General features: G+C 45.2%; 1 long non-coding RNA gene across 1 annotated transcript in view; it reads right to left on the bottom strand.

The window, feature by feature from the left end:
* Positions 1-23079, bottom strand: part of LOC134367132 (uncharacterized) — a 72145-nt gene that overhangs the window by 32472 nt on the left and 16594 nt on the right. The gene's annotated exons all lie outside the window — the stretch shown is intronic.

The raw sequence follows: 23079 nt of genomic DNA, 5'->3' as shown, positions 1-23079 counted from the left end.
GGACTGCAGGATTTCGGAGGCACTGCTGAGGCATTCAGCTGGCCTGAAGTAGGGGCTTTGTAAAGAGATACCTCCATTAGAGGTCTGTGAGCGGAAATCATTCATACTCTTTATACAATCTGGGTAATGTGATAGTGTTGGACTGTTAAACGCCTCTGGTGAGGCAGGGTCCTATCTCCTTGAATGGTAAATTCTTTAGCAGCTAAATAGATGGTGGTATAATTACCTTCACTGACTTTTGCAGGGCAGGGGAGGGGGGTGTGTTATGTCTTCTACCTTTAACCCTTAGTTGTAATAACGTTAAAGGATCACTCGAAACCAGGGAGGCAAAGTCTTTCCCAGTTGACTCAGAGATAGTTTTTGTTTTTCTAATGCTGGCCTCTTAATGTTATCAAAAAACGTGAGTCTCTGTGCATCATCTTAATATATAGTCAACGACCACTTTTTCCCTACATTCACCAGGACAATGTTTCCATAACTGCCTCATTCTATGCCCTTGATCTAGGGTGTCCCCCAACCTGGCTCTCTAATTCCTAACCATGCCATGCCCACTCTCGCCAGCCAGCCATTCCTTCACTCACTGCCCTGTGCCCCTGGCTGGATTGGTGCTCTTCCTCTGAGGTCGGCAGTGTCCTGCACATCCCTCTCCTGCTGCATTCTCGAAAACTTGGAGACTCTGTGTATGTCTGCCTACCCTAGTAGACAATGAGCTCCTGGAGGGTCGTGGCTTATTCACCTTCATATCTATAATGCCTGGCCCTTTGCGGGTGTGCAAAGCTGTGCCCAGCAGGAAAGTGAGATGGCTGGGTTATCTTGCCTTTAGGTCAGTCCCTATGGTACCTGGGAAGACTGTACCCACCTGCGTGTTTTAATATGAGGATTGAAAAAAGATTCGTCAGTGAACATAGTGAGCCCAGGAGTCTTGAGGGACAAAGCAAAATACACTGTGGCCATTTAGGAAAGAAAAACGAGTCCTCCAAGGAACATAGCAAGTGGTCACTCCTCCACGAAGGGCCAGCAGCTTTCTGAGTGTCTCGCCTCCACACTCTTCTTGGTTAGGGAATGATCACCAGTAGAATAGAAACGTTATTTGGGTTCACATTTTGGAGTCCTTAGATTCAAATATTAATTATGGTATTAGATGTTGTATACTTGAAAATATTCTCAGAGCTAACTCTAAAAATAAAGTTAGAACCGTGGAAGGAAGAAATGCTACATCAGAGCTAAGAGACACTTTCTCCTGGTATGATCAGACCCTGGATGGCTGACACATTCATTGTGGGAGAAAGTATGGCCCCGGGCAGATGTGGGGTTTTTGTGGTAATTTCACTTGGAAGGGGTCCTGGTTTCTGTTTACAAGATAGGCTTGCAAATACGATGGAGACTTTGCAACAACTGTTAGAAGGCTGGTGTTTTTCTCCACTGATGCTCTCAGATATCTGGGACATGCTTCTGTATGAGCGTGGCCTCGGCCATCATTAATTGTTGGCTCTCTCCATTGTTCACAATTATCTATCTGAATTTCCTCTCTCTTCTCACCATTTGGCAGATGGGACTTTCTGCTCTTACATTATTAACATCGCTGTCGGCAAAAAGCAGTTAAATATGGAAGCAAGAAAACAGCAGTGAGGCCATAGGCTTTGTCTCCAATTCTGCCATTTCATCGTCCATTCAACCACAAAGTGCTGAGCACCTACTATGTGCCACGCACTGTGCCAAGCACTGACAGCGTGAAGATGAGCATGATGAGGGACTCAATCAATCTAAAGAGGGGCCGGCACACATAACCATAGTGGCTAATTCCAGGTAGCAACCTGCACAGGCCTTCTGGGAGCGTGGAGGAGGGATGCGGCAGGAGGCATTCAAGGAAGGCCTCCCAGAGGAAGGTGAGCACTTAGCCTAGAAGTAAGCTCCTGGATGGAAAAAATCCATAAACATGTTTAGGACAATTGAAGAAATTTGAATATGGGCCACATATTAGATAATATTATTGTGCTGACATGAAGTTTCAGGGGTATGATAATGGTGTTGTGGTTATGTGAGAAATTTTCCAAAATAAAATTTCTGATAAAAAATTTTAAATACGTATATATAATATTTCAAGGGCTGAATACCAGACTGGAAAAAGAAAAGTAGGTGTTGGTCACATAGAGAGAGGGGAAGGCACTCCAGGGAGAGGGCTTTGGAGGCAGTAGCTGGTATGTTTGGTGAAGGCAGAGACCTCACGTGTCTTGTCCCTTCAGTATCCCCACACATTGAACAGCTCTTGGCAGAGCTGGCACTTGTATGTGTTTGTCAAATGCGTGAAAAAGTTAAACAGTATTGTTTATGTGGGGAACTGAGAGCAGACCAAAGAGAGCATAAGGTTTGCGTTAAGGACTGAGAACTGACTCGGCTGTGGAGGCAGGAGGCTGGTCATGGAGGCCTTTGTGTATTCTGCCAAGGCCCTGGGACTTTATCTTGTGGGCAAGGTAGCAGGAGGCAGGGCAGTCAGATTAGCATATAGAGGGACCACCCCAGCAGCCAGGTGTTAGGTAGCGTGCTGGAGCACAGGCCTGCAGGCAGGGAACAAGGTACCAGCCAGGATGCCTTAGGCTTCCTTAAACACAAAGCCCTGACTCACATTGGCTGAATTTATTGAGACTTATTATCCAACATAACTGTAAAATGACAGGCAGCAGATAAGTTGATTCAGTGGCTCAGCAATGTCACCCCAGATCCAGGTTCCATCCCTCCCTCCCTCCCCACTCAACCCCTCACTGTGGCTGGCTCTGCTCATCTTCAGAAGACGGCTGCATCACTTCCCAAAGTGAGGTCCAACACAGCAAGGACCACAGATAGAAGGGAGCCACCTCTTCTATGTGTCTTTCTTAGCAAGGAAAACTCTTCCAGAAGCTTCCAGCAAACTTTCCTTCCCATCCCACTTGTCCTGACTGAGTCATGAGCCCATTCTAAAACCGATCCTTGTTAAGGAAATAAGATTACAATGATTGGCTTAGAATAACTTACACGGGGGGGGGGGGGGGGGGTGTCAACTACTATGAATCATCACTCAAAATGCTTGAGAGGCTACTGGTCCAGGCCAAAGATGCTAGAAGCCTAAACTATGATAATGGTGGTAAGGGATGAAGAGAGATGAGAACAGATTCAAGATTTACATAGGTTGTCATGTTGGTAGAATTTGGTGGTAAACGTGGAGGTGGAGGGGAAGGAAGAAAGGTCACTTTCCATATTTACAGCTTGGGAAAGTGGGTAGAAAGAAATGTCACTAAATGAGATAAAGTTCACCAGAGGAGAGGTAGGCTTGCAGAAGAGATGGCCTGGGCAGGTTCAATGTGAAGTGTCTATGGCATCAAAATAAAGGAGCCGGGCAGTCAGCAGAGTGCATGAGTCAAACCGTTGTCCCAGACCTGTGGTCCATAGTCAGACACGGTTCTCAGAAGGGCTTTGGTCCAGACAGACTTTAAAAAAAAAAAAAAATCAAACTAACATTTAATATTTGAGAGATTCCAAATAGGATTATGTATTTCTGGCTTCTCTGAGAAAATCAGAAAACTGGCAACACTGGTCCTGAATTCCTATGTGTCAACAATTGGCTGGTACCCAGTGGCAGCCACCCCCTTTAGCTAAAACCAACAGTTCTCTGGTCTGCACATTCACTCACAATCAGATTCATTCATTTACTCTACATGCCTGGCCCCTAAAGGCATTTCCATCAGACACCCTGCTCAGAACCTTGAGGGAAGGGGTCCAACCTGCAGATGCACATCTGGGGTCATCGGCATTAGGTGATGGGAGAGCCCTGACTGGATGCCACCACCCAGAAAGTGGAGTGAGAAGTCGGTCAAGGAGCTATCCCTAGTGCTATCAATATTTTAGAAAATTAGGAAGAGAAATTCATGCTGGAGAGAGAAGAAACTGAGAAATCAGGGCAGAACCAAGAAAGCTTAAAGTCTCAAGAGCTAAGAGAGGAGAGTTTGGAGTTGGAGGCCAGATGCGGCACGGAGGCCCAGGGACAGAGGGATCCAAAGGAGACATGGCACCAGAGAGATAAGCCTTGCTCCAAAGCATGGTCAGGGAAGAAGCCAGAGGGCAGTGAGTTGGGTGGAGGATGAGAGGTGGGTGGACACAGTGCACATAGACTACTTGGGTGAGAAAGGGAGAAGAAAGGTTGGATGGAACTAGAGAGATTATAGGGTCAAGGGGTAGTCCCTGTTTAGGATGAGGGAGGCTTAGACATCTTAATGGGAGAAAGAACCCAGTTGAGAGGGAGGCAGTAGAAATGTAACAAAGAGGGATAAACGACAGATCCAAGTCCAAGAGGAGTTGGTCGGGAGGGAGGAAAGAGAGTCAGGTACAGGTAGATGGATTCACCATGAACAGGAGAGGGTCCAGCTTCCACGGCTGGAGGATAGGAGGAGATGATAAACCTATGGGCAGATGAGTGTGTGCAGAAATTTGATGGCTATCAGTGGACCTTTCACAACAGAGGAGAGGGCCAGAATTAGGAACATTTCAAAGGGATGTTCCAAGGTGCCCATGCTTGTCCCTTTGGTATGAAGGCTGGGGTGGGGAGGGGAGAGAGGGGAGGTTTATCACCTACAGGCACCAAACTTATAAGCAGCAATGGTGGCCTTGAGTTTAGTTTTTGAACCCTTTGAGACTGAGTTCCCATCAGCGGAAGGAAAGAATGTGATTTGCAGAAGCTCACTCTCCCCGGGAGCAGTAGTTCTGAGGGTGGAGGAGACGTGGTCACAGCATCACACTGAGGCTTGGGGGCTGCGGACAATGGGCTTCTGGTCCTCTCTGGTGCACATCTTGCTCCTCTCCATGCTTAACTCATTCCAGAAGCGCCCACCACGACCAAGACAGCAATAAACATAGCTCCACACTTGCTGGTACCGGTCAGCTCAGCCACAGCATGGGACACTTTCCTTAACACCAATCCATCTAAAGAAAACGAGCACTCACTGCTGCTCACTGGATGTTGTACACAATTTCTAAGCAGAGTAGCCACCAGAGTAGGCACCAAAGTGCCCCCTTTATCCAAGGCCTTCAGGCTTCCTTCAGGGGAAAAATCTGCCAGAGCAATTTTCGGTGGGCAATTCTTTTCTAATGACGCTTTCTATCTGGGGGAGTCAGGCAGACTCCAAGGTAGCAGATTCCCGTCAGTCCACTGTTGCAGATCAAAGTTTTGATGATGACCAAAAAACAAAACAACCTTCACAGTTTGGGGCTGCAACACTTCCAGGGCTACTGGAGGCCCCAGAGCTTGGGTGAGCCTTGTTGGTCCAGTTCTATGATCCAGGGTACAAGCCCTGAGGAGCAGGGAACTACCCATCAGAAGATATCCACAACAACACGCTCAAGCCCCTTGACACCCAATTCCAGATGTGATCTCCAAATTCAGAGTGACTTCTTCCCCTAAACTGTGTGTTAATAGAGGGCAGAGGTGGGAATGACACAGACTAACAGCATGAGGAATCCCCAAGTACTCTTGTAGGCAATGGCCTCCCCTCTCCCTTTTCCCACCCACATTTTAATAAAATTTCCTAAGCATAATTGTTTGGATTGTCTCTCTTCTATTCTGTATTTATTTTATGGTAGAGCTGCTATGAGGCAAAAAGAAACAGAAAGCTTGTTTAAAAAAAAACGCAGGAGGAGAAATATGCCTGCAAAGGCCACTATCTAGACATTACGCTTCTTTGGAATAACTAGAATTTAGCTGATATACTAGTGTCCATGTCTTAAAAACAATCTCTGATTATAAAATAAAAATCTGGTGACAGCTCTTGCACTGGAAAAATCAATATTCTTTTAATTCCTTCTAAAAACTGGGGGCATTAAAATAGAATCCAGGCTAGAAGAGGTAGGCATGCTGGCATCATTTCACCTGTTTTGAATTATGTGGTTAAACCCAGTATGCATTTCCCTAGAGGGGGCATGGAATCTTCTTCCTTTAAGAACACGCTAAATGCCCATCTGTCAGAAACAATTTTGGGGTATTGAGGTAGAGATGAGGAATAGAACAAACCGTCCCTTGAGGTTCCTGCCCGTGCAGAACAGTTCTGTCTCTGCTACACACACGTACTCATTATCCTTGATCAACACCCCGCTGCACGGCAGGCGTGCCCACCCACACTGGAGACACACCGGTCCGTGTCCTCAAGAAGCTCATCTTCTCCTGGCAGAGCCAGATGACCATTCCAAGACAATACCACCCTGTGAAAGCAGAATATTGATGGAAACCCAAAGACACACTACTATTAATAATACGTATTAGTGGGAAGGGTCACCATTAAGAGCCGATCTCCTGTACTATCACAGGCACTGGGGTCTTAACACGTTTTTCATTTAACACAACAGCCCTCGGAGGTAGGTGTTCTTATCTTTGTGTAACTGAGTGATGACCAGGTAGAGAGGGGCAGAGCTGGGATTCGAACGCAGGTTGCTCTGATTCCAAAGTTTATGCTCTTTTTATATCAAGCAACATCTCAAGTCCCACTTTTATAAACATAACCTTTCCCGATCCTTTTCGCTGAATGTTATTTGTACTTCTCTTAAGGCAATTACCTTAATCTGGAGGTAGAGTCATTTGTATACTTATCAATTTTTATCTGGAGTAGTTGTGACATTTATCAATTTTACTGGACTATAAACTTCAAAGACAGGAATGGCATCTCTATATATTTTAAGTGTGTGTGTTTGTGTAATTTTTTAGATAAGGCATGTCTCTCTGATGAGGTGGCATTTAAGCAGACACCTGAAAGAAATGACAGCAGCTGTTGAGGGTATGGGAGAGGGGATATGGGGGGCACATGCCAGACAGAGGGCACAGCGAGTGCAAAGGCCCTGCGTCAAGGGCAAGTTTGAGGAACAAAACCTTGGCCCTTCCCCACCCCTGTCATTCTGTCTTCCTACTCTGCTATATTTTTTTCACTATTTGACATTATATTTGTGAGCTTATTTACTTATTTTTTTATGCTCCAACTAGATTTGGAGCACCACAAGGACCTGGCTTAGGCTGTTCTCACCGCTGCTGATCCTCAGTGTCTATAACAGTTCCAGCATACGGAGGGACCTCCGCACCCATGTGCTTAGGAATGTACCGAGCATTACATGTGTTTTTAAGTTTTGTTTATTTTTATTAAGCACTTATCATGTACAACCACTGAGCTATGCACTTAATATGCATTAGCTCATTTAATCCTCACAAAAACCCTACTGAGGCGGGTGCTATTATTATGCCCATTTTACAGGGGATGAAACTGAGGTTAGGTAACTCGCTTAAGGTGACTCAGCCAGTAAGTGATGGAGCTGGGGTGTGAACCCAGGTCTGATCCCAAAGTCTGTGCCCTTTAACCAAAACATTATTCTAATTTTGTTAAGACTATAGTAGCTACCACACTATATGTGGGGGGCTCTCAAATATTCCTTGGGTTGAATTAAATATAGTCAGTGCAGAGGAGGAGCCAAGCCCAAAGAGGATGTAACCTAGAATTTGGAGACCAAGTTAGAAGATGCCTCATTCTCATGTGGAAGCTACAAAGGAGCAGCAGAAAAGCAATGTGGTTAGCTTAACGTGCACATTCTCCCTCAGAAACTTACCACATAAGAAACGAGGTCTCAGTGTGTGGCCCGTGTGACAAGGGTGCTTTCTGAAGGCTCTGAGGCTGCTGACTCAAAAGGAAACATGGATTTCCATTCAGCTAATGGCAGACAAGGTCTGACCTCTGAAACTGTCATATCGTCATGGGGAGGAGGGGCTATGATAACAAAAAAAAATGTGTTGACTCACAGGGGAAGCCGAAAAGGGAGAACTGGATAAGAATACCCTGTCAGAGTTTACCCAGGAGGTCCTGCATCTGGTGGGCTGGAAAGTTTTTTTCTATTGAAAGGTAAAGGAGGAAGAGGAAGCTCAAAAGGTCTTTGTCCAGAACAGGTTAGATAAAATATCCCACAAAGACTTGCTAACCCCTTGCTTTGATTTCATGCTTGCTAAGGCTGATTCAGTTCCCTGACACTGAAATTGACATTCCCAGAATAATTATCACAGGTTTTCTCATCGGTTTCTCCGTCCACCTAGCTGCATTGCTTAATTCAGCACTCAGGTTTATGGGTCAGGCTTGTGCTGCCAGTGGGCAAGCCCTCCAAGCCTGATGGGTCCTAGATGAATTGGTAAAGCAGAGTTTCCTTAGCCAGTAAGCCTGAGAGTAAGCCCCTAGACTGAGATGCTATCACAGCATCATGGGTCCAGCTCTGCCTTCACCTTATCTCTAAAACAGGGATAATGATGATTGCAATGTCTCCCAGCTTATGATGACAATTAGGAGGGATCACCAATACATAGACAAATTCACTGATCCAAGAGTTTCCATCGTCACTAAATAACACATCATTCCTCACAGGGAAACTGAGGCTTTTCCTCACTTTTCATCTTTTCCTCACTTCTCATCTACAGTTATCTGAATATATACTTTTCTTTTCTTCCACCATAAACACAGCTTGGGTTTTCCAACATCCAGCCACCTCTCCCTACTCAGAAATGGGCCCGCATGTCCCTATTCCCGTCACTTCTTTGAGATCATAGTGAAGCTTTGTGTTGTGCTGTGGTTTATGTCCAAGTACACTCACAGCCATCATCTCATGGAATTTCCCCGACAGTACCCAAAGGCAGGCCGGAAGATGGTTACTCCCCATCTTAAAGGAGAGGAAACTGACTCCGGGAGGCTGCCTAAGTGACTGGAGGCTCAGGATCCCAGAGCTAGTGAAGGCGGAGCTGGACTCCACCCCAGCCTGCCTCCTCATGCCTGGAGCTCTTCTCTTAACCGCACTACCAAGGGGGCGGTGAGCTAGCCCAGCCCTGCAGGCGCTTAACCTTCTAGACACCAGAAGAGCCGGGATGTGGGCTGAACCCCAGGGTATTGATCAGCAAGAGTTCAAATCCTGCCTCTCCTTACCTACCCTGATACTTTGTACTAGTTAGCTAACCTTAGCTTTCTCAGCTGTAAAATAGGTTAAGTAGGTAAAATAGGTTAAATTAAACAGCACAATACTGAGTGAGCTGGAAAACAATAAGTAGCGTTTTCACGACAGCTAACATTTAGAGAGACTGACAAGGCTCCAGGCTCACTCTCACAGGTGGCTGCACCAGGTGGGCTCATCTCAGGCTGAGCATCTTGCCCCCAGACTCAAAAGGAAGAACTTGGCTTTGCTGGTTCTTCGGAATTGGTCAGGATCGAGGTGTGTATAACCTCTGAGCCTTGCCACCCACACCCTTATCCATACTGCCTGTCAAAATGGCCATAGCAGTCTCATAACTGCCCAGCTGCATGAGTTATTCATCCTGCCATACCCTCAGCCTCTTGACTGATCTAACTGTGAACAAAGTTCCCTATGACATGCTCCAATTCAGACATGTAAGAGCCCTCAAAGTCAAGGGGTATCAAGGTGCAGGGGACATAGCCCCTTCTGGCCCTGGCACTAAAATGTGGTGCCTCTACCTAGCCCCTCCCTTTCCCCAAACCCAAAACTGCTATCCAGACCTAAGAGGGGCTTCAACCACACACAGTCTGGTCTAGGGCTCCCAGGTTATTTTCATCAACCTACCTTGCCCACCACCTTGGCTTATCAAAGCCCCAAGGACAGTCTGCCTTTTTTCCTTTGAAGCATTTGAAGACAAAATGCATTTGACCAGTCTGGCAGACTGCCCCTCAGACTCTACCTCTGGGCCACTGTGACTTGCCAAGGTTCCTTCCACTGTGACATAAGATGGGCTCGCTAAGAGGGGCTCACACATTGGCCCATAGGCAGCTGCTCAGCAGACAGGTATTGACAATGGCTGCTTCCTTATTTCAGGAAATTACACCACCATGACTCTCAAGACAGAAATATCTGGAAATCACCCTTGATTACTGCTTTTTCATCAGCCCCTATACCTAGTCCATTTCATGTGATGCCAATTCCACCTCCAAAATACTCATATATTCTAAATCTGTCCACCTGTCTCCAAGACCACTGCCTCTTCTCTAGGTTAGGCTATCATCAAGGCTCACCTAGGCTCCTGAGCAGCCTCCTACCTGGTCTACCCACTGCCCCTCTTGGATTCTCTGGCACACTGCTAGCTATCCCCCAAATCCATCCTCCTTTTCGTGGGAAGTTGAGGATATGCCAATCCATCCAGAGATGACATTTTCCTGACTCCCCTGCAGGTAGGTTGGCCATGTGACTCTGTACTTGCCTGAAAAATGTGAGTGGAAATAATGCATGCAAATTTTGTGTGGCTTGCTTAATAGGAAATTGCTTCCCAGGATTTACTCTCTTACTTCCACGGTTGTGAGCTAGAATGCAGACCTGGAGCTGTGCCAGCTCTGCCCATACAGAAGAGCGCAGAAACCTAAGGGAAGGTGAAAAACAAAACGGAAGAATTCCAGTCCCAGAATGATCCTGTGGAGTAGAGCTGCCTACCAGTCCTGGATCACACTGGCTGGTATCATGAGCAGAGACTGGAGACAGCAAGGCTAGAAGCAGAGAGCTCAGCATCGACTACCATAGAAACGCGTGCAAGAGAGAGTGGCTTTAGCGCAGGTGATAGCATTGGAAATGGTGAGGTATGGTCAGATTCTGGATATATTTTGAAGATACAAGTAACTGGAATTTCTGATAACTTCTACTTGGGATAAGAGAGAAAGGGATATGTCAAGGATAACTTCAAGGATTTTGGCCTGAGCAACTGGAAGGATTGAGGGGCTGTGAACTGAGATGGAGGAAAACTGAGGGTGGAGCCTGTATCTGCCGGAAGATTAGGAGTTAAGTTTTGGGCATGCTTAAGAGTAGAGGCTACCAGAGCCTGAATCTGGCTGGGGTCAAGACTGCCTGGATTTGAATCCTGACTCTGACACTTGACCGCATGACCTTGATTGAGTTACTTAAATCCTCTGTGCCTCAGCAGTCTCACCTATAAAGTGAGGACCAATAACAGCCCCTATGTCAGAGAGCTGAGTGGGGGGGGAGCGGAGCACGCATTCCAGCCTTTCTTTTGTGCTGTTTGATTCTTCAAAAAGCTCAGAACATTTTAGATGAGGAAGAAATCTTCCCTCATCTCTATGTCTGCTTATCCCATCTCATATAACACTAAGCCCCCAAGATTTTGAAAGTAGAGATGTGGCTGTCTGCTGTGGTTTGGGGACAGCTGTGAGGAAGCTTTCAAAGCAGCTGGTATAGGCATATAACCAGAACATTTTCTTCACCTCAGATTCTTGGCAAAACAAGGCCTACAGTTAGAAGGGAAAGGTTTTAATTACCGAGCCACCTGTCCAGCCATCTGAATCCAACCCAGCCCTTTGACTGGTTCCCTGTGGGCAATGGGGGCATTTAGGGGAACCATGTTCAGACACCCTAATGTCATTCACATTTCACAGGACTGTATAATCAAGGAAAAAATTAACAACTCTCAAAAACAGACCCCCATTATTGCTCCCCTTCCACATTTATTATTAAGGATGGAGACAAACATTGAGGGTTTGGGTCATGAAGATCTTGAATTCCATCCCTTCCTTTCATGTGTTCAGGATAAGGTGGCCCCTAAAACCAAATGATCTTATGCTCTCCAAAACTACCTACATTCCCCCAGTTCTCCCTTCAAATGCAGATAAGTGGTTTCTAAATTGTAAATTGTCCACTGACTTTTCTAGACTGACAAATATATGAAAGGTGAGATAGTTATAGTCAAACTTGCAAAATAAAAACAAAATTAATAGAAATTCCTGACTCAACATCAGAAAGAAAGAAAAAGAATGTTAAATTAATGAGTACTTTGTAGGGGTGTCATTTATTTAAAACATATAGGCATACTTTCCAACTTGAGCTTTTTCTTTTTCTTTTTTTTTTTTTTTAAAAAAGAAATAGCATTGCAGGCTGGCAGGTTAGCTCAGTTGGTCAGAGCATGGTGTTATAACACCAAGGTCAAAGGTTCAGATCCCCATACCAGCCAGTCACCAACAAAAAAAAAAAAAAAAAAGGAAGGAAGGAAGGAAAGAAAGAAAAGCATAGGCCACAGAAGAAAATAAACCCCATTATAAAAGATGCTAAGACCAATTAAATTGCAGAGGGTGGCAGAGACTGGTTCATTATTCATTAAAAAAACAGTCTCTAACTTCTTGCTGGTCCCATAGGTAGATGACATTCCCCAATCTTCCTTGCAGTAAGCTACAGCCATGTGACAGGGTTCTGGCCAGAGGAATATCGGCAGAAGTGATGACTGCCACTTCCAGGCCTGGCCCATTAAACCCTCTCATGCATGCATAGTTTGCCATGTTCTTTACCTTCTGCATGGCCTTGGAAGCTACATGTGGAAGACAGAGGAGCCAAATGGAAGGAACCAGGGAGCTTGAATCACTGCTTAGAGGACAACCACCTGCTGATTAGGAGCATAGGGTGAGAAACAAATGCGTACATATTCGTATTAAGCCACTGAAACTTTCATGTGTATCTGTTATCAGCAGCTAGTGTTTCATTAACTAATTAATACACAGCTCAAATCTTACTCAACCCCTCCACGCAACTTCACTATGGAATTTGCAAATACCAAGTTTTCACAAGACCGTGTCAAAGTTATAAGTAAAGTTAATCAACAGACTAATCACAATCACATATTATACCTGCATTGGCCCTTTTGGTCTCCCCCTCATGATTTACTTAACTGAAAAGTGATGTTCTCACCAGGAAAACATTATTCCATAAAATAGCATGCACCAAGAACATGCTATCATTTTTTAAAAAGGAATAAATTACATTTAGCAAGGTAAGAGCTTCTAAGGAATAACAGGCAGAAACTAAATAATTCACTAGCTTGCTACAGTAGCGTAGAGAACATTCCCTCTACTAACTGGCTGTGAGCTCCAAGAAGGCAGGGACATGCTTCTCCCTGCCACAGGGCCATTACATGTGTTCCTTCTGCCTGAAATGCTCTGCCCCTCCCCACCCTCACCTTCACTGTCTCCTTTCCCCTGGTTATTAGTGCTCCTCTTGCAGATCTCAGCACAAGCATCCCTCCTAGGTCTCTTTGTTATACTGTATCAGAGCACTGTGTACCTTTCCTTCTGTATAATTTTACATTTACACGTGTGATTTTCCTCATAGCACCTGTCTATATGTGAAGTCTTCCTATTTATTTGAGCAAGTGTTAATTATGTTTCTTCCCCACAGCCCTGCGAGGGGCTTCTAATGTCTCATCCACAGCTATTTCCCAATGCCTCCTACAATAGTACATGACCCACAGAAAGTCCTCAAACAGGCTGAATGAATAAATGAGTGTCAGATATCACCATTCTCATTTATTTAGTCGATTTATCCAGTCATCCCAACCACTAGGTTGACTTTTTTCCATTCATATTTTAATATCACACATAGAGAGATGGATATCTGTTAATATCAGTGAGATGAAAAACCATGAATAAGATGCTAATAATACAGAATCTGAACGAGTAATCATTTATTCTTTTGCCTGACAAATGTGTATTTAGTGCCTTCTCTGTGTAAGGCACTATTTCAGTTATCCCGAGGAGATATTAGGATGAATGAAAGAGTTCTCTGTCCTCGAGCAGTTTATAAATCACATAGCAGGAGAATATGTTATAACATGATTGGTGAGCTTTTCTTCTCCAGGTTTCCTTGTATTGTAAGACTGGCCTGAAAGCACGAATCTTACTTGTTGGGAAGGCTCACCTTGCAAAGACCAGGAGGCAGAGATCGCTGCAATCAAGCAAGAGGTTTTTTTATTCCAGCATGCTGGGGTTGCTCCGTGTTCAGGACAGAAGCGGCCCTGAGCCCTTAACACAGGAGCTTTTTATACAGTTTTTAAACAGACTTTGATAACAGGATAAGTTGTACATAGCTCATTGGTCATCTGAGGAGACCTTTAAATTCATTGGTAGCTTTTTGGCAGGTTGGCACCCTAACAAGGAACAGTGTATTGCTTAATCGTCTTCCCCTCTGGGTCAGACCCGGTGGCCCCTAGATAAGGAACTGGTCAGTCCTTCCTGGAACTGCGTGTACTTTCGGTGATTACTCCCTTCCTTGAATCTACCGTGCCTGGGCCTGCCTTGACTATGCTTATCCTCTACATGACCCCTTAGAAGCTGCCTTACTTAAAATGGCTGATGTACTTAAAATGGCGCTAATTATGTTCCCCGTCACAAGCAAGCAGTAGTACAGAAGCAAATCGCATATGTTAGAGTAATAAAATTTCCTTTACATTATCCCTGAACCTTGGTATTCCTCTCTCTCTGAGATCCAAGTCCACACTCCCAACCTAAATCCTGTCAGTGGCAGGGCTAGTCTGTGTTCCTTGCCTCAGGGAAGGAATGACAAAGAAGAAAAACCTCTTTTGAGCTTCAAAGTCTACACCCTGTTAGGAGTGGAATGGGCTCCATAATTAACACTTTGGGGGAAAATACATGATAATACAAGAGCAAGGCTTCCCAACCCCACCCAAGATAAAATTCTCCCACCCAACCATGCAAAACAGGATGAACTCAAAGGGAGGAGGGAAGGGCAAAAGTTCCAGACAGGTTGGGAAGCTCTGAGCACAGAGGTGCCCCAGGCCCTGGGAACCACCACAACCTCAGACAGGTTGGACTGCATTAAGGCAGAGTCCCCTTGTCCCAGTAGGCATGGGACAGAAGAAAGGTCCTGTGGCTCTAAGGGAGACATGACTCAGTAATGAGAGAGTTTCAGGACCTAAAAAGGCCTTGCAGAGGAAAACAAGGGACAAGGCTGAAGCCACCCACATGCCCTGGTGACTGAGGACTGGACAGCATGATGTGCATTCCAGCAGATGCCAGAGGGACGGATGACTTGTCTATAGCTCAGGGTACATGCATGTGAGAGCTCAAAATCAGTCACTTAGTGGAGATTCATAAATGACAGACCAAGGAGTCTGGCTACTACATGGTAGGTAATAGGGAATCACTAAAGTAAAATGAGATGATCAAAACATGTCTTGACAACACCAAACTGGCACGGATGAGTTGGAAGAAAGAGAATGAAGGGAGAGGGCAACAGCCCGGACAGTAGGAGATGAGGGAGCGGAAGTGCCGGTAGGTGCTATGTGAACGGAGACAAAGGTTGGTGGAGACAGAGTGGGGCACTGAGGTCAGGGAAGGGTGAGGAAGGAGTTAAAGGTGATGCCTCTGAGGCTTCAAGGCCAAGAAGGGGAAGGCTGGGGTAAAGGCAGGGTTTAGCCTGGGAGTAAATTACACAGGTTGGAAATATGGGCTTGGATCTTAGAAAAAAGAGAGAAATAGCAATATTGGGCATTTGTTGTCAGAGCTAGAAGGAACTTAAAGATCCTCTAAACCACTGCTTCTTAAACCATAAAAGTGTGAGCACCCCTGAATAAGAAAATAAATAAATCCTTCTCCCCACAAAGTATATCAATTATTGGGGATCTTCTAGAAATGCAGATTCTGATTCAGGAAGTCTGGGGAGGCCTGGGATTCTGCATTTCTAACAAGTGCTCAGGGGATGCTGAAGCTGATGGTCCAGAGACCACACTCAGGAGCAAAGGACCAGACCAGTATCCCCCCAAGCAGAATGTGTATGTCTGATAGTACATACGAGGATTTTAGGTGATTCACAAACATTCTACCTTAAGATCTATACAGATTTTCACTTATAATAGTGATGTGAAGTTTTCTTTAAATGCACTTACATATTAAAAAGTTGAAGAAATATTAAATAAATAACAGTAGAGGAGGCAGGCATAGGTGGCAGAAATTGGGCAGCTGAGGGCCGGCCCGTGGTTCACTTGGGAGAGCGTGGTGCTGATAGCATCAAGGCTGCGGGTTCGGATCCCTATATAGAGAGGGCCAGTTGGCTCACTTGAGAGAGCGTGGTGCTGACAACACCAAGTCAAGGGTTAAGATCCCCTTACCGGTCATCTTTTAAAAAAGGAAATTGGGCAGGTGGCTTGCAATTATTAAATTCTGCGGCATGCTTGTGGAAAGATTCTGAGGATATTTGTAGGAAAAGAAAAAAATTTAGTTTAGAATAAACAGTGGTGGGCCAGCCCGTGGCTCACTCGGGAGAGTGTGGTGTTGATAACACCAAGGCCCCGGGTTCGGATCCCATATAGGGATGTCCGGTTTGCTCACTGGCTGAGCTTGGTGCTGACAACACCAAGTCAAGGGTTAAGATCCCCTTACCGGTCATCTTTTAAAAAAAAAAAAGAAAGAAAAGAATAAATAGTGGTGATGCAAGAGGGAAAAGTGTTGCTTAATGGAGCAAGGTGACTAACAGGGAAGGTGGCTGATGTTTACAAGCACTTCCTGAGCCCAGCACTGTATTGGACAGTCATTTACTTCTCACAACTCTATAGGTAGGTGTGAGTATTGTTCCCATTGTCCCAATGAGGACAATGTGGCTCAGAGAGATTGCCCAAGGTCACCTAGTTCAAGCATAGGAGTAGGTAAGTAGCAGAGCCAGCACTTAAGTCCAGGTCTGTGTGACTCCAGAGCTACACGCTTAACCTTTCTCTCAATTACCCTATTCAGCAGGCTTCTGCAAAATTCTCCTTCCAATGCTGTTACTGCCGCTATTTTTCTACTAATGCAGCTCCATGTAACGTTTTTTGCATTTATGTCATCAAGAATTGTGCAAATTCAAATTGACTGAATTCTGTTTTATAAATCAGGTATTGTCATTCCCATTTTCAAGATGACAAACTGAAGCTCACCAGGGTTACAGAGTCAGGACTCAAAGCTTAGGTCTCCCTGACTCTAGATTCAAAGCCTTTTCGACAAGCCCACCCTGACCTCACTTCTCTTTGTGTGTCCGTTGTTACTAAGCACACTTTCCTCTCCAGGCTGAGGTGACTTCTTACCATTTGCCAGACACATGCCTCCCACCTTGCTCTCTGCCCTGGTGGACACATGACACTGTTTAAAGCAATTCAGAGTTTAACCTATAATCTTGGTGTCAGTTGGTGGCTAATAGCTGCCTTGTAACTTTAATAGGTGCACCAGATCTCTGGCAGGTGCAGACAAGTCGCAAAGAAACCCACTTTGCATCTTGGCATGCTAGAACTGTCCCTAGATTATAAACCAAAGCGCATTCAGCAATACCATCAGGCAAGACAGTTACATCACGAATGTTATAAAAAGTTTTTAAAAACCAAACTATTTCAGATGTTACAAAAAGGAAAGGAACTATAAATAACTCTCATATGGGATTAATCAGTTATTCTTCTAAACCAAGATCTTCTAAACCAAAACCTGAAACACTGTTATTTTGTGAGGAGAAAGCATTTTAGAAGCAAGGGTTTATGTGTCAGACAAATAACATTTATTCCAGATTCTAGGCTAAATTCCCTTTAATTTATGTTAAACATGGTATTTGAAACCATCACTAATTTTCTCTTCAAATAGGACTTCCATCTAGGAGCCAGACTTTCTGACTTCCCTTTCCTGCCGGTTCCCACAGCTCTCCCCTCCCTTCCCCTGTTCCCAGGAGGCTTTATACCAATGCTTTCATCTCCATCACCCCCATCCCCATGCAGCGTAGCATGAGGCTAGCATGAGTTCTCTGGTCTCCTTCCATCCAGACACCACTCACCCAACAGAGTCTGCCCGCTGCCCATGGGCATCTACCAGGTACAGGAACACAGAGACTAAAGCAGTGACAGTAATAGGGCACCATGAAGGGATTAGCCAGGACACAGAAAAACCTACGTATGGCCACAAATCAGCCACCCGTCCCCACCAGGCCCCTGAGGGAGAGAGACCCACAGAGAACAAAGCAAGACCAAGCAGCACTTTACTTCTGGCTGGGCTTGGCCTCAGGCCCCGAGCAGAACTCCAGCAACACTGGCTGAGCGTGAGCTTCCTAACCAGAACTAGCAAAGTGTGAGAGCCAAAAGGCTGTCCTTGAATATCCACCGCCAGGCCAAATCCAAGCCTCCAGCAAAGGTCAACCACCACCATGAACACAGCAGAGAGGAGAAGCACAAGCAAGAAAAATAGGGCGAGGACCCAATGCTTAGCATAGAATAAACCTAGGCCACCTTCCCAGACCCTCCAGACAGGGCAGACAGAAGGAAGGATGGTCAGGCCTTCTCTCAGGAGGCACAGGCCTCAGCCAAATTACTTGTTCACCTCCTGGGAGAGTGGGTGGGCAAGAGCAGGCCCGCCTCTGTCCCTCAGGAGCAGAGTAAGGAGACAGCAGGAGAGAGAGAAGGCTCCAGGAGGGAACTCTGCTTGGACCCTTAGGGTTCTGGCCACATGAAAGGAGAGTGAGAAAGGCCCATCCCAGACTGGGCAGACCTTTTAGGGGCCTGACAGCTCCAGCTGCCTCTCGCAGCCCCTCCACACACAGCACTCTCCCTGCTCCTCTGGGTTGTGGCTCTTCTCCTGACTTCCACATCTGAAGGGAAGGCACAGAGCCGAGAGGGACCTCAGGCTGGCTACCCTAGAGAACCATGTTGCTTAGCTGCCTGAGTTTCCAAACCTTAAGTGTTTTTAGTTTTATTTTAATTTTTAAAATTTTTTTCAGCTTGAGGTAGGATTGACAAAATTGTATATATATAAAAAATACAATGTGATGATTTAATATATGTATACTCTGTGAAATTATTACCACAGTCAATACATCCATCACTTCACGTTAATTTTTTTTTTTTTTTTTTTTTTGGTTAGAATGCTTACTGTCTACTCTCTTAGCATTTTTTTTTTTTTTTAATTAAAAGATGACCAGTAAGGGGATCCTAACCCTTGACTTGGTGTTGTCAGCACCACACTCACTCAGTGAGCTAACTGGCCATCCCTATATGGGATCCGAACCCATGGCCTTGGTGTTATCAGCACCGCACTCTCCCGAGTGAGCCACGGGCCGGCTCTCTCTTAGCAAATTTTAAGTATACAACACAGTATGATTAATAAGAGTCACACCATGCTGTATATTAGATCCTTGGAATTTATTCATCATATAACTGAAAGTTTGTACCCTTTGGCCAACATCTCCCCATTTCCCCACTCCCCAGCAACCACCCTTCTACTCTGTTTCTATGAGTGAAATTTTTTCCCCTAAATCTTAAGTTTTGACTACAGGTTTTCCCAAAGGGCAAAATGGACAAAACCATGTCCTTCTTCCATGACATGTTCCTCAACCAAAACCGAGGCACCAGCGACGCCTGGCAGGAGGCCACAAGTGTGAAGAGCCCAGGGCTCAACCCCAGCTCTGCCACTTACTAGCTGGTGGCCTTGCTCAAGTGAGTAAAGCCAACAGAGTCTCAGAGTCCCCATCTACAAAACAGGAGAGCAAGAGCCGCAACCTCAGAGCTCGGTGTGAAGACTGGATGAGACAATTCACTTAAAACATCGTGCTCACGGCCAGGCATGTGGTCAGCACAAGGAAGTGCTGGCTGCTGTGATGATGATATCATTGCCATTACTATTACTGCTGCAGTAATAATAATACTAATAACGATAACATCGGCTGTCAGAGCTGGAAGGAATTGTAAAGGTCCCCCAAACCACTGCTTCTCAAGCCTTACGCTTGCTTCGCTTTTGGAGGGGCCACGAGTCGCTGCCTCGCTGTTCCCTGTTCCCTCTGCCTGTCCGCAGCTGCTGACCCTCGTCTCCCAAGGTGGACACCAGGTCCTTCCTCACATTGAGACAGACCCTCTCACACACAGCGCATTTGGGGCAAGGCTAAAGGACAAGTTGTAGTGGACTGAATTATGTCCCCCCAAAACTCATTGAAACTTGAACTGTGTCCCCCAAGTTTCATGTATTAGAAACTTCGCCCTCACTGTGACTGTTAAGAGGGTAGGAAATCCTATTATGGTGATTGAAAGTTGGAGCCTTGAAGAGGTGATTGGATCGTAGGACTGTGCAGTAGTGAATGGATTAAAAATGGTGGTGAGGGGTGTGGTTCTGAGGGCTTTAAAAGAAGAGGAGAGTCTGTCTTGCTCTCTCTACTTCCACAGTCTTGCAATGTGAGACCCCTAGGTCACTATCACCACTGCCAGAAGGACTTTGGACTTCTCAGCCTCAGAAATTGTAACAATAAATTTCATTTTCTTTATAAATTACCTAGTTCCAAGTATTTTTGTTATAAGCAACAAAAATGGACTAATACAGAAAATTGGTACCAGAGAAGTGGGGTGTTGCTTACAATAGATAACTGAAAATGTGGAAGCAGCTTTGGAACTGGGTGGTAGGCAAAGGCTAGAGGAGTTTGGAGGACTAAGAAGAAGACAAAAAGACCAGGGAAAGTTTGGAATGTCTTAGAGACTGGTTACATGGTGGCAAGCAGAATGCTGATAGAAATATGGACTGTAAAGACCATTCTAAGCAGGTCTCAGATAGAAATAAGGAGTTTTTCAGAAACTTGGATAAAGATCACACTTGCTGTGAGCTGGAAAAGGAACTTGGCTGCATTGTGTCAATGCCCTAGGACTTTGCGGAAGTTGGAACTTAGGAGTTGTGAACCAGAGCATCTAGCAGAAGAAATTTCTAAGCAGCAAAGCATTAAGGAAGCTGCATAGCTACTTGTAACAGCCTACACTGAGTTATGGCAGCAAAGGCACGACCTAAAGCCAGAATTTAAAAGGGAAGAAGAGTATAAAGATTTGGCAAGTTTGCAGCGTGGCCACGTGGTAGAGAAGCAGAGAGCATTTTCAGAAGGAAAATTCAGTGGTGCTAAGAAGATTAGTACAAAGAAAAGGGATTATCAAGAGAAGGGGGAAAGGGCCCTGAAGGCATTGTAGGAGCCTCTGGGGCCTATCCTTCCATTTCAGGCCCAAAGGTCTAAGGAGACAGAATGGTCTTGGGGAACAGGCCTGAGACACCCTCCATGGATGAAATGAATGTATTTGCATGTGAAAAGGACATAACTTTTGGGGTGCCAGGGGCGGAATATAGTGAATTATGTCCCCCCAAAACTCACTGAAACTTGAATTGTGTCCCCCAAGTTTCACATATTAGAAACTTAGCCCCCACTGTGACTGTTAAGAGGGTGGGAGATCCTATTATGGCAATTGAAAGGTGGAGCCTTGAAGAGGTGATTAAATTGTAGGACCATGCAGTAGTGAATGGATTAAAAATGGTGGTCAGGGGTGTGGTTCTGAGGGCTTTAAAAGAAGAAGAGAGTCTGTCTTGCTCTCTCTTGCTTGCTCTCTCTGTTTCCACAATCTTGCAATGTGAGACCCCTAGGTCACTTTCGCCACCCCGAGACGGACTTTGGACTTCTCAGCCTCAGAAACTGTCAACAATAAATTTCATTTTCTTTATAAATTACCCAGTTCCAAGTATTTTGTTATAAGCAAAAAAAAAAAAGGACTAATACATTAGTCCATGCAAAGATCACTGCTTGCTAATGGGCTGATTTCCCTGATGGTAGTTCTCACAAAAGGACATAACCCCAGAGTTCCTGGCCAGCCGTGCAAGCCAAATGCCCAACATACCCCTTTCTCTCCCCATCCCCACTGCATTATGGAAATTTCTTTGAAAGAAAAAACATGGATTTGCTAAGCCTTCTTCTAGTTCATTTCCTCACACTCCTACCTCCAATGAGTACTCTGGTAGTTGTTACAGTATTTGAAAAAATGCTATAAGCACAATTGTTAAAAATAGTAACAGAACAGAAATTTATACCTTAAACAAATCATTCCAACAGATGGGACTTAAAGCATTTATTATCCCTCACTGGTCTGGGACTTTTCAAACACTGCATTTCCAGCCGGCCAGACTGGGAGCTATTTGATAGTACCTCTCTGACCAATTACATACTAATTAAAAGACCTCGGTGTGGGCTGGAGGTAGCAGCTTTGCATATGGACGTTAATTACTGGGCCCTACTTTTGCCAAGAAGACACAAAGGGCTTTTCTGGCTGGATGCTGAGGCTTAGAATGAACATATGGCCTGCGTGGGAGGGGAGAGTTAAGAGTGTAATTCTAAACAGGAAGTGAAGTAGTTTCCCCCTGTAATCTCCTGGAAGTAACTATGTACCAGGCTTATCCTAAATCCCTGTTTCAGTGCCTGGAACAAAGGGCATCCTGAGTGGGCAGTGAGCTGACACCCTGGACTCATCTTTCAATCCTGGGACCATTTCTGGATTGGAATTCTTTCTTATCTTCCTGGCCTTTTCTTGTTTTTGTTTTTTTTTTTTTTGGATCAGAACCTCATGTCTCTTCCTAGGTTACAAGAGCCAGGGGCAGTCCGGTATTAATTTTTAACTACCCAGAATCCACCCTTCTGTCTCCTGGTTAAGACATCTCAGACTCCGGTGCACAAGGCTCAGGCAGGGTTACACCTCAGGCTCCAGAAGAGAAGCATGTGGCCCCGTCCTGGCCAATCACAAGGTTGAATCCCTCTGGCCATAATGTTTGGTTCAAGGGTGGGCGTTTGACCCAAACCAGTACAATCAGCGCAACTCCTAGGATGTGTGTGAGAGCTCGTGCTTGGGTAGATGTGTTCTCTATCCAAGTCAGGGGTTGAAAGGGAATGTCTAAAGCTGTGGCAGTCATCTTGCTGCCATAGAAGAGCATATCTGAAAATGGAGACAACGCAGGGGAAGCAGACCCAAGACAAAGAGGGAAACCAGAACACTGGAGTAGCATTTGAGGTCCTGGATCAAGCCGTTTCTGAATGAATCCACTCATGACTTTTCAGTATTGTAAGCCAATAAATTCCTTGTATGCTTAACTGGCTTCAGTTAGACTTTCTGTCAATTTACAACTAAAATCATTCTATCTGGTAGAAATAAGACTGGATGGCAGTAAGTTAAAACAAACATCCAACCCTACAGGGATCCAGCCTACAAAGAACACATTTCCTACAGCCTCTGTGGAGTCCTAGAAATCTTGGCCCATAATCAAAGAATTCTAGAGCTGGAAGAGACCTTGGGGACAAAGCATCCTGTTCAACCATCTTTGCTGACCTTCTGTTTCTAAACAGGTATGCAAGTGAAGGCCTAGGGAAGAAAGACGGCACTCAGCAAGCAAGGGACAAGCTCTTCTTCCCAATTGCTGTCTCAACACCTTTCATGGGGTTGTTGCTCAATAAAACCTTTTTGACTGA

This window comes from Cynocephalus volans, chromosome 2, assembly GCF_027409185.1.
Source record: "Cynocephalus volans isolate mCynVol1 chromosome 2, mCynVol1.pri, whole genome shotgun sequence".
Classification (NCBI taxonomy): Eukaryota; Metazoa; Chordata; class Mammalia; order Dermoptera; family Cynocephalidae; genus Cynocephalus; species Cynocephalus volans.
Note: the sequence above shows the minus strand (reverse complement) of the source record. Positions and strands in the feature narration are given on the sequence as shown.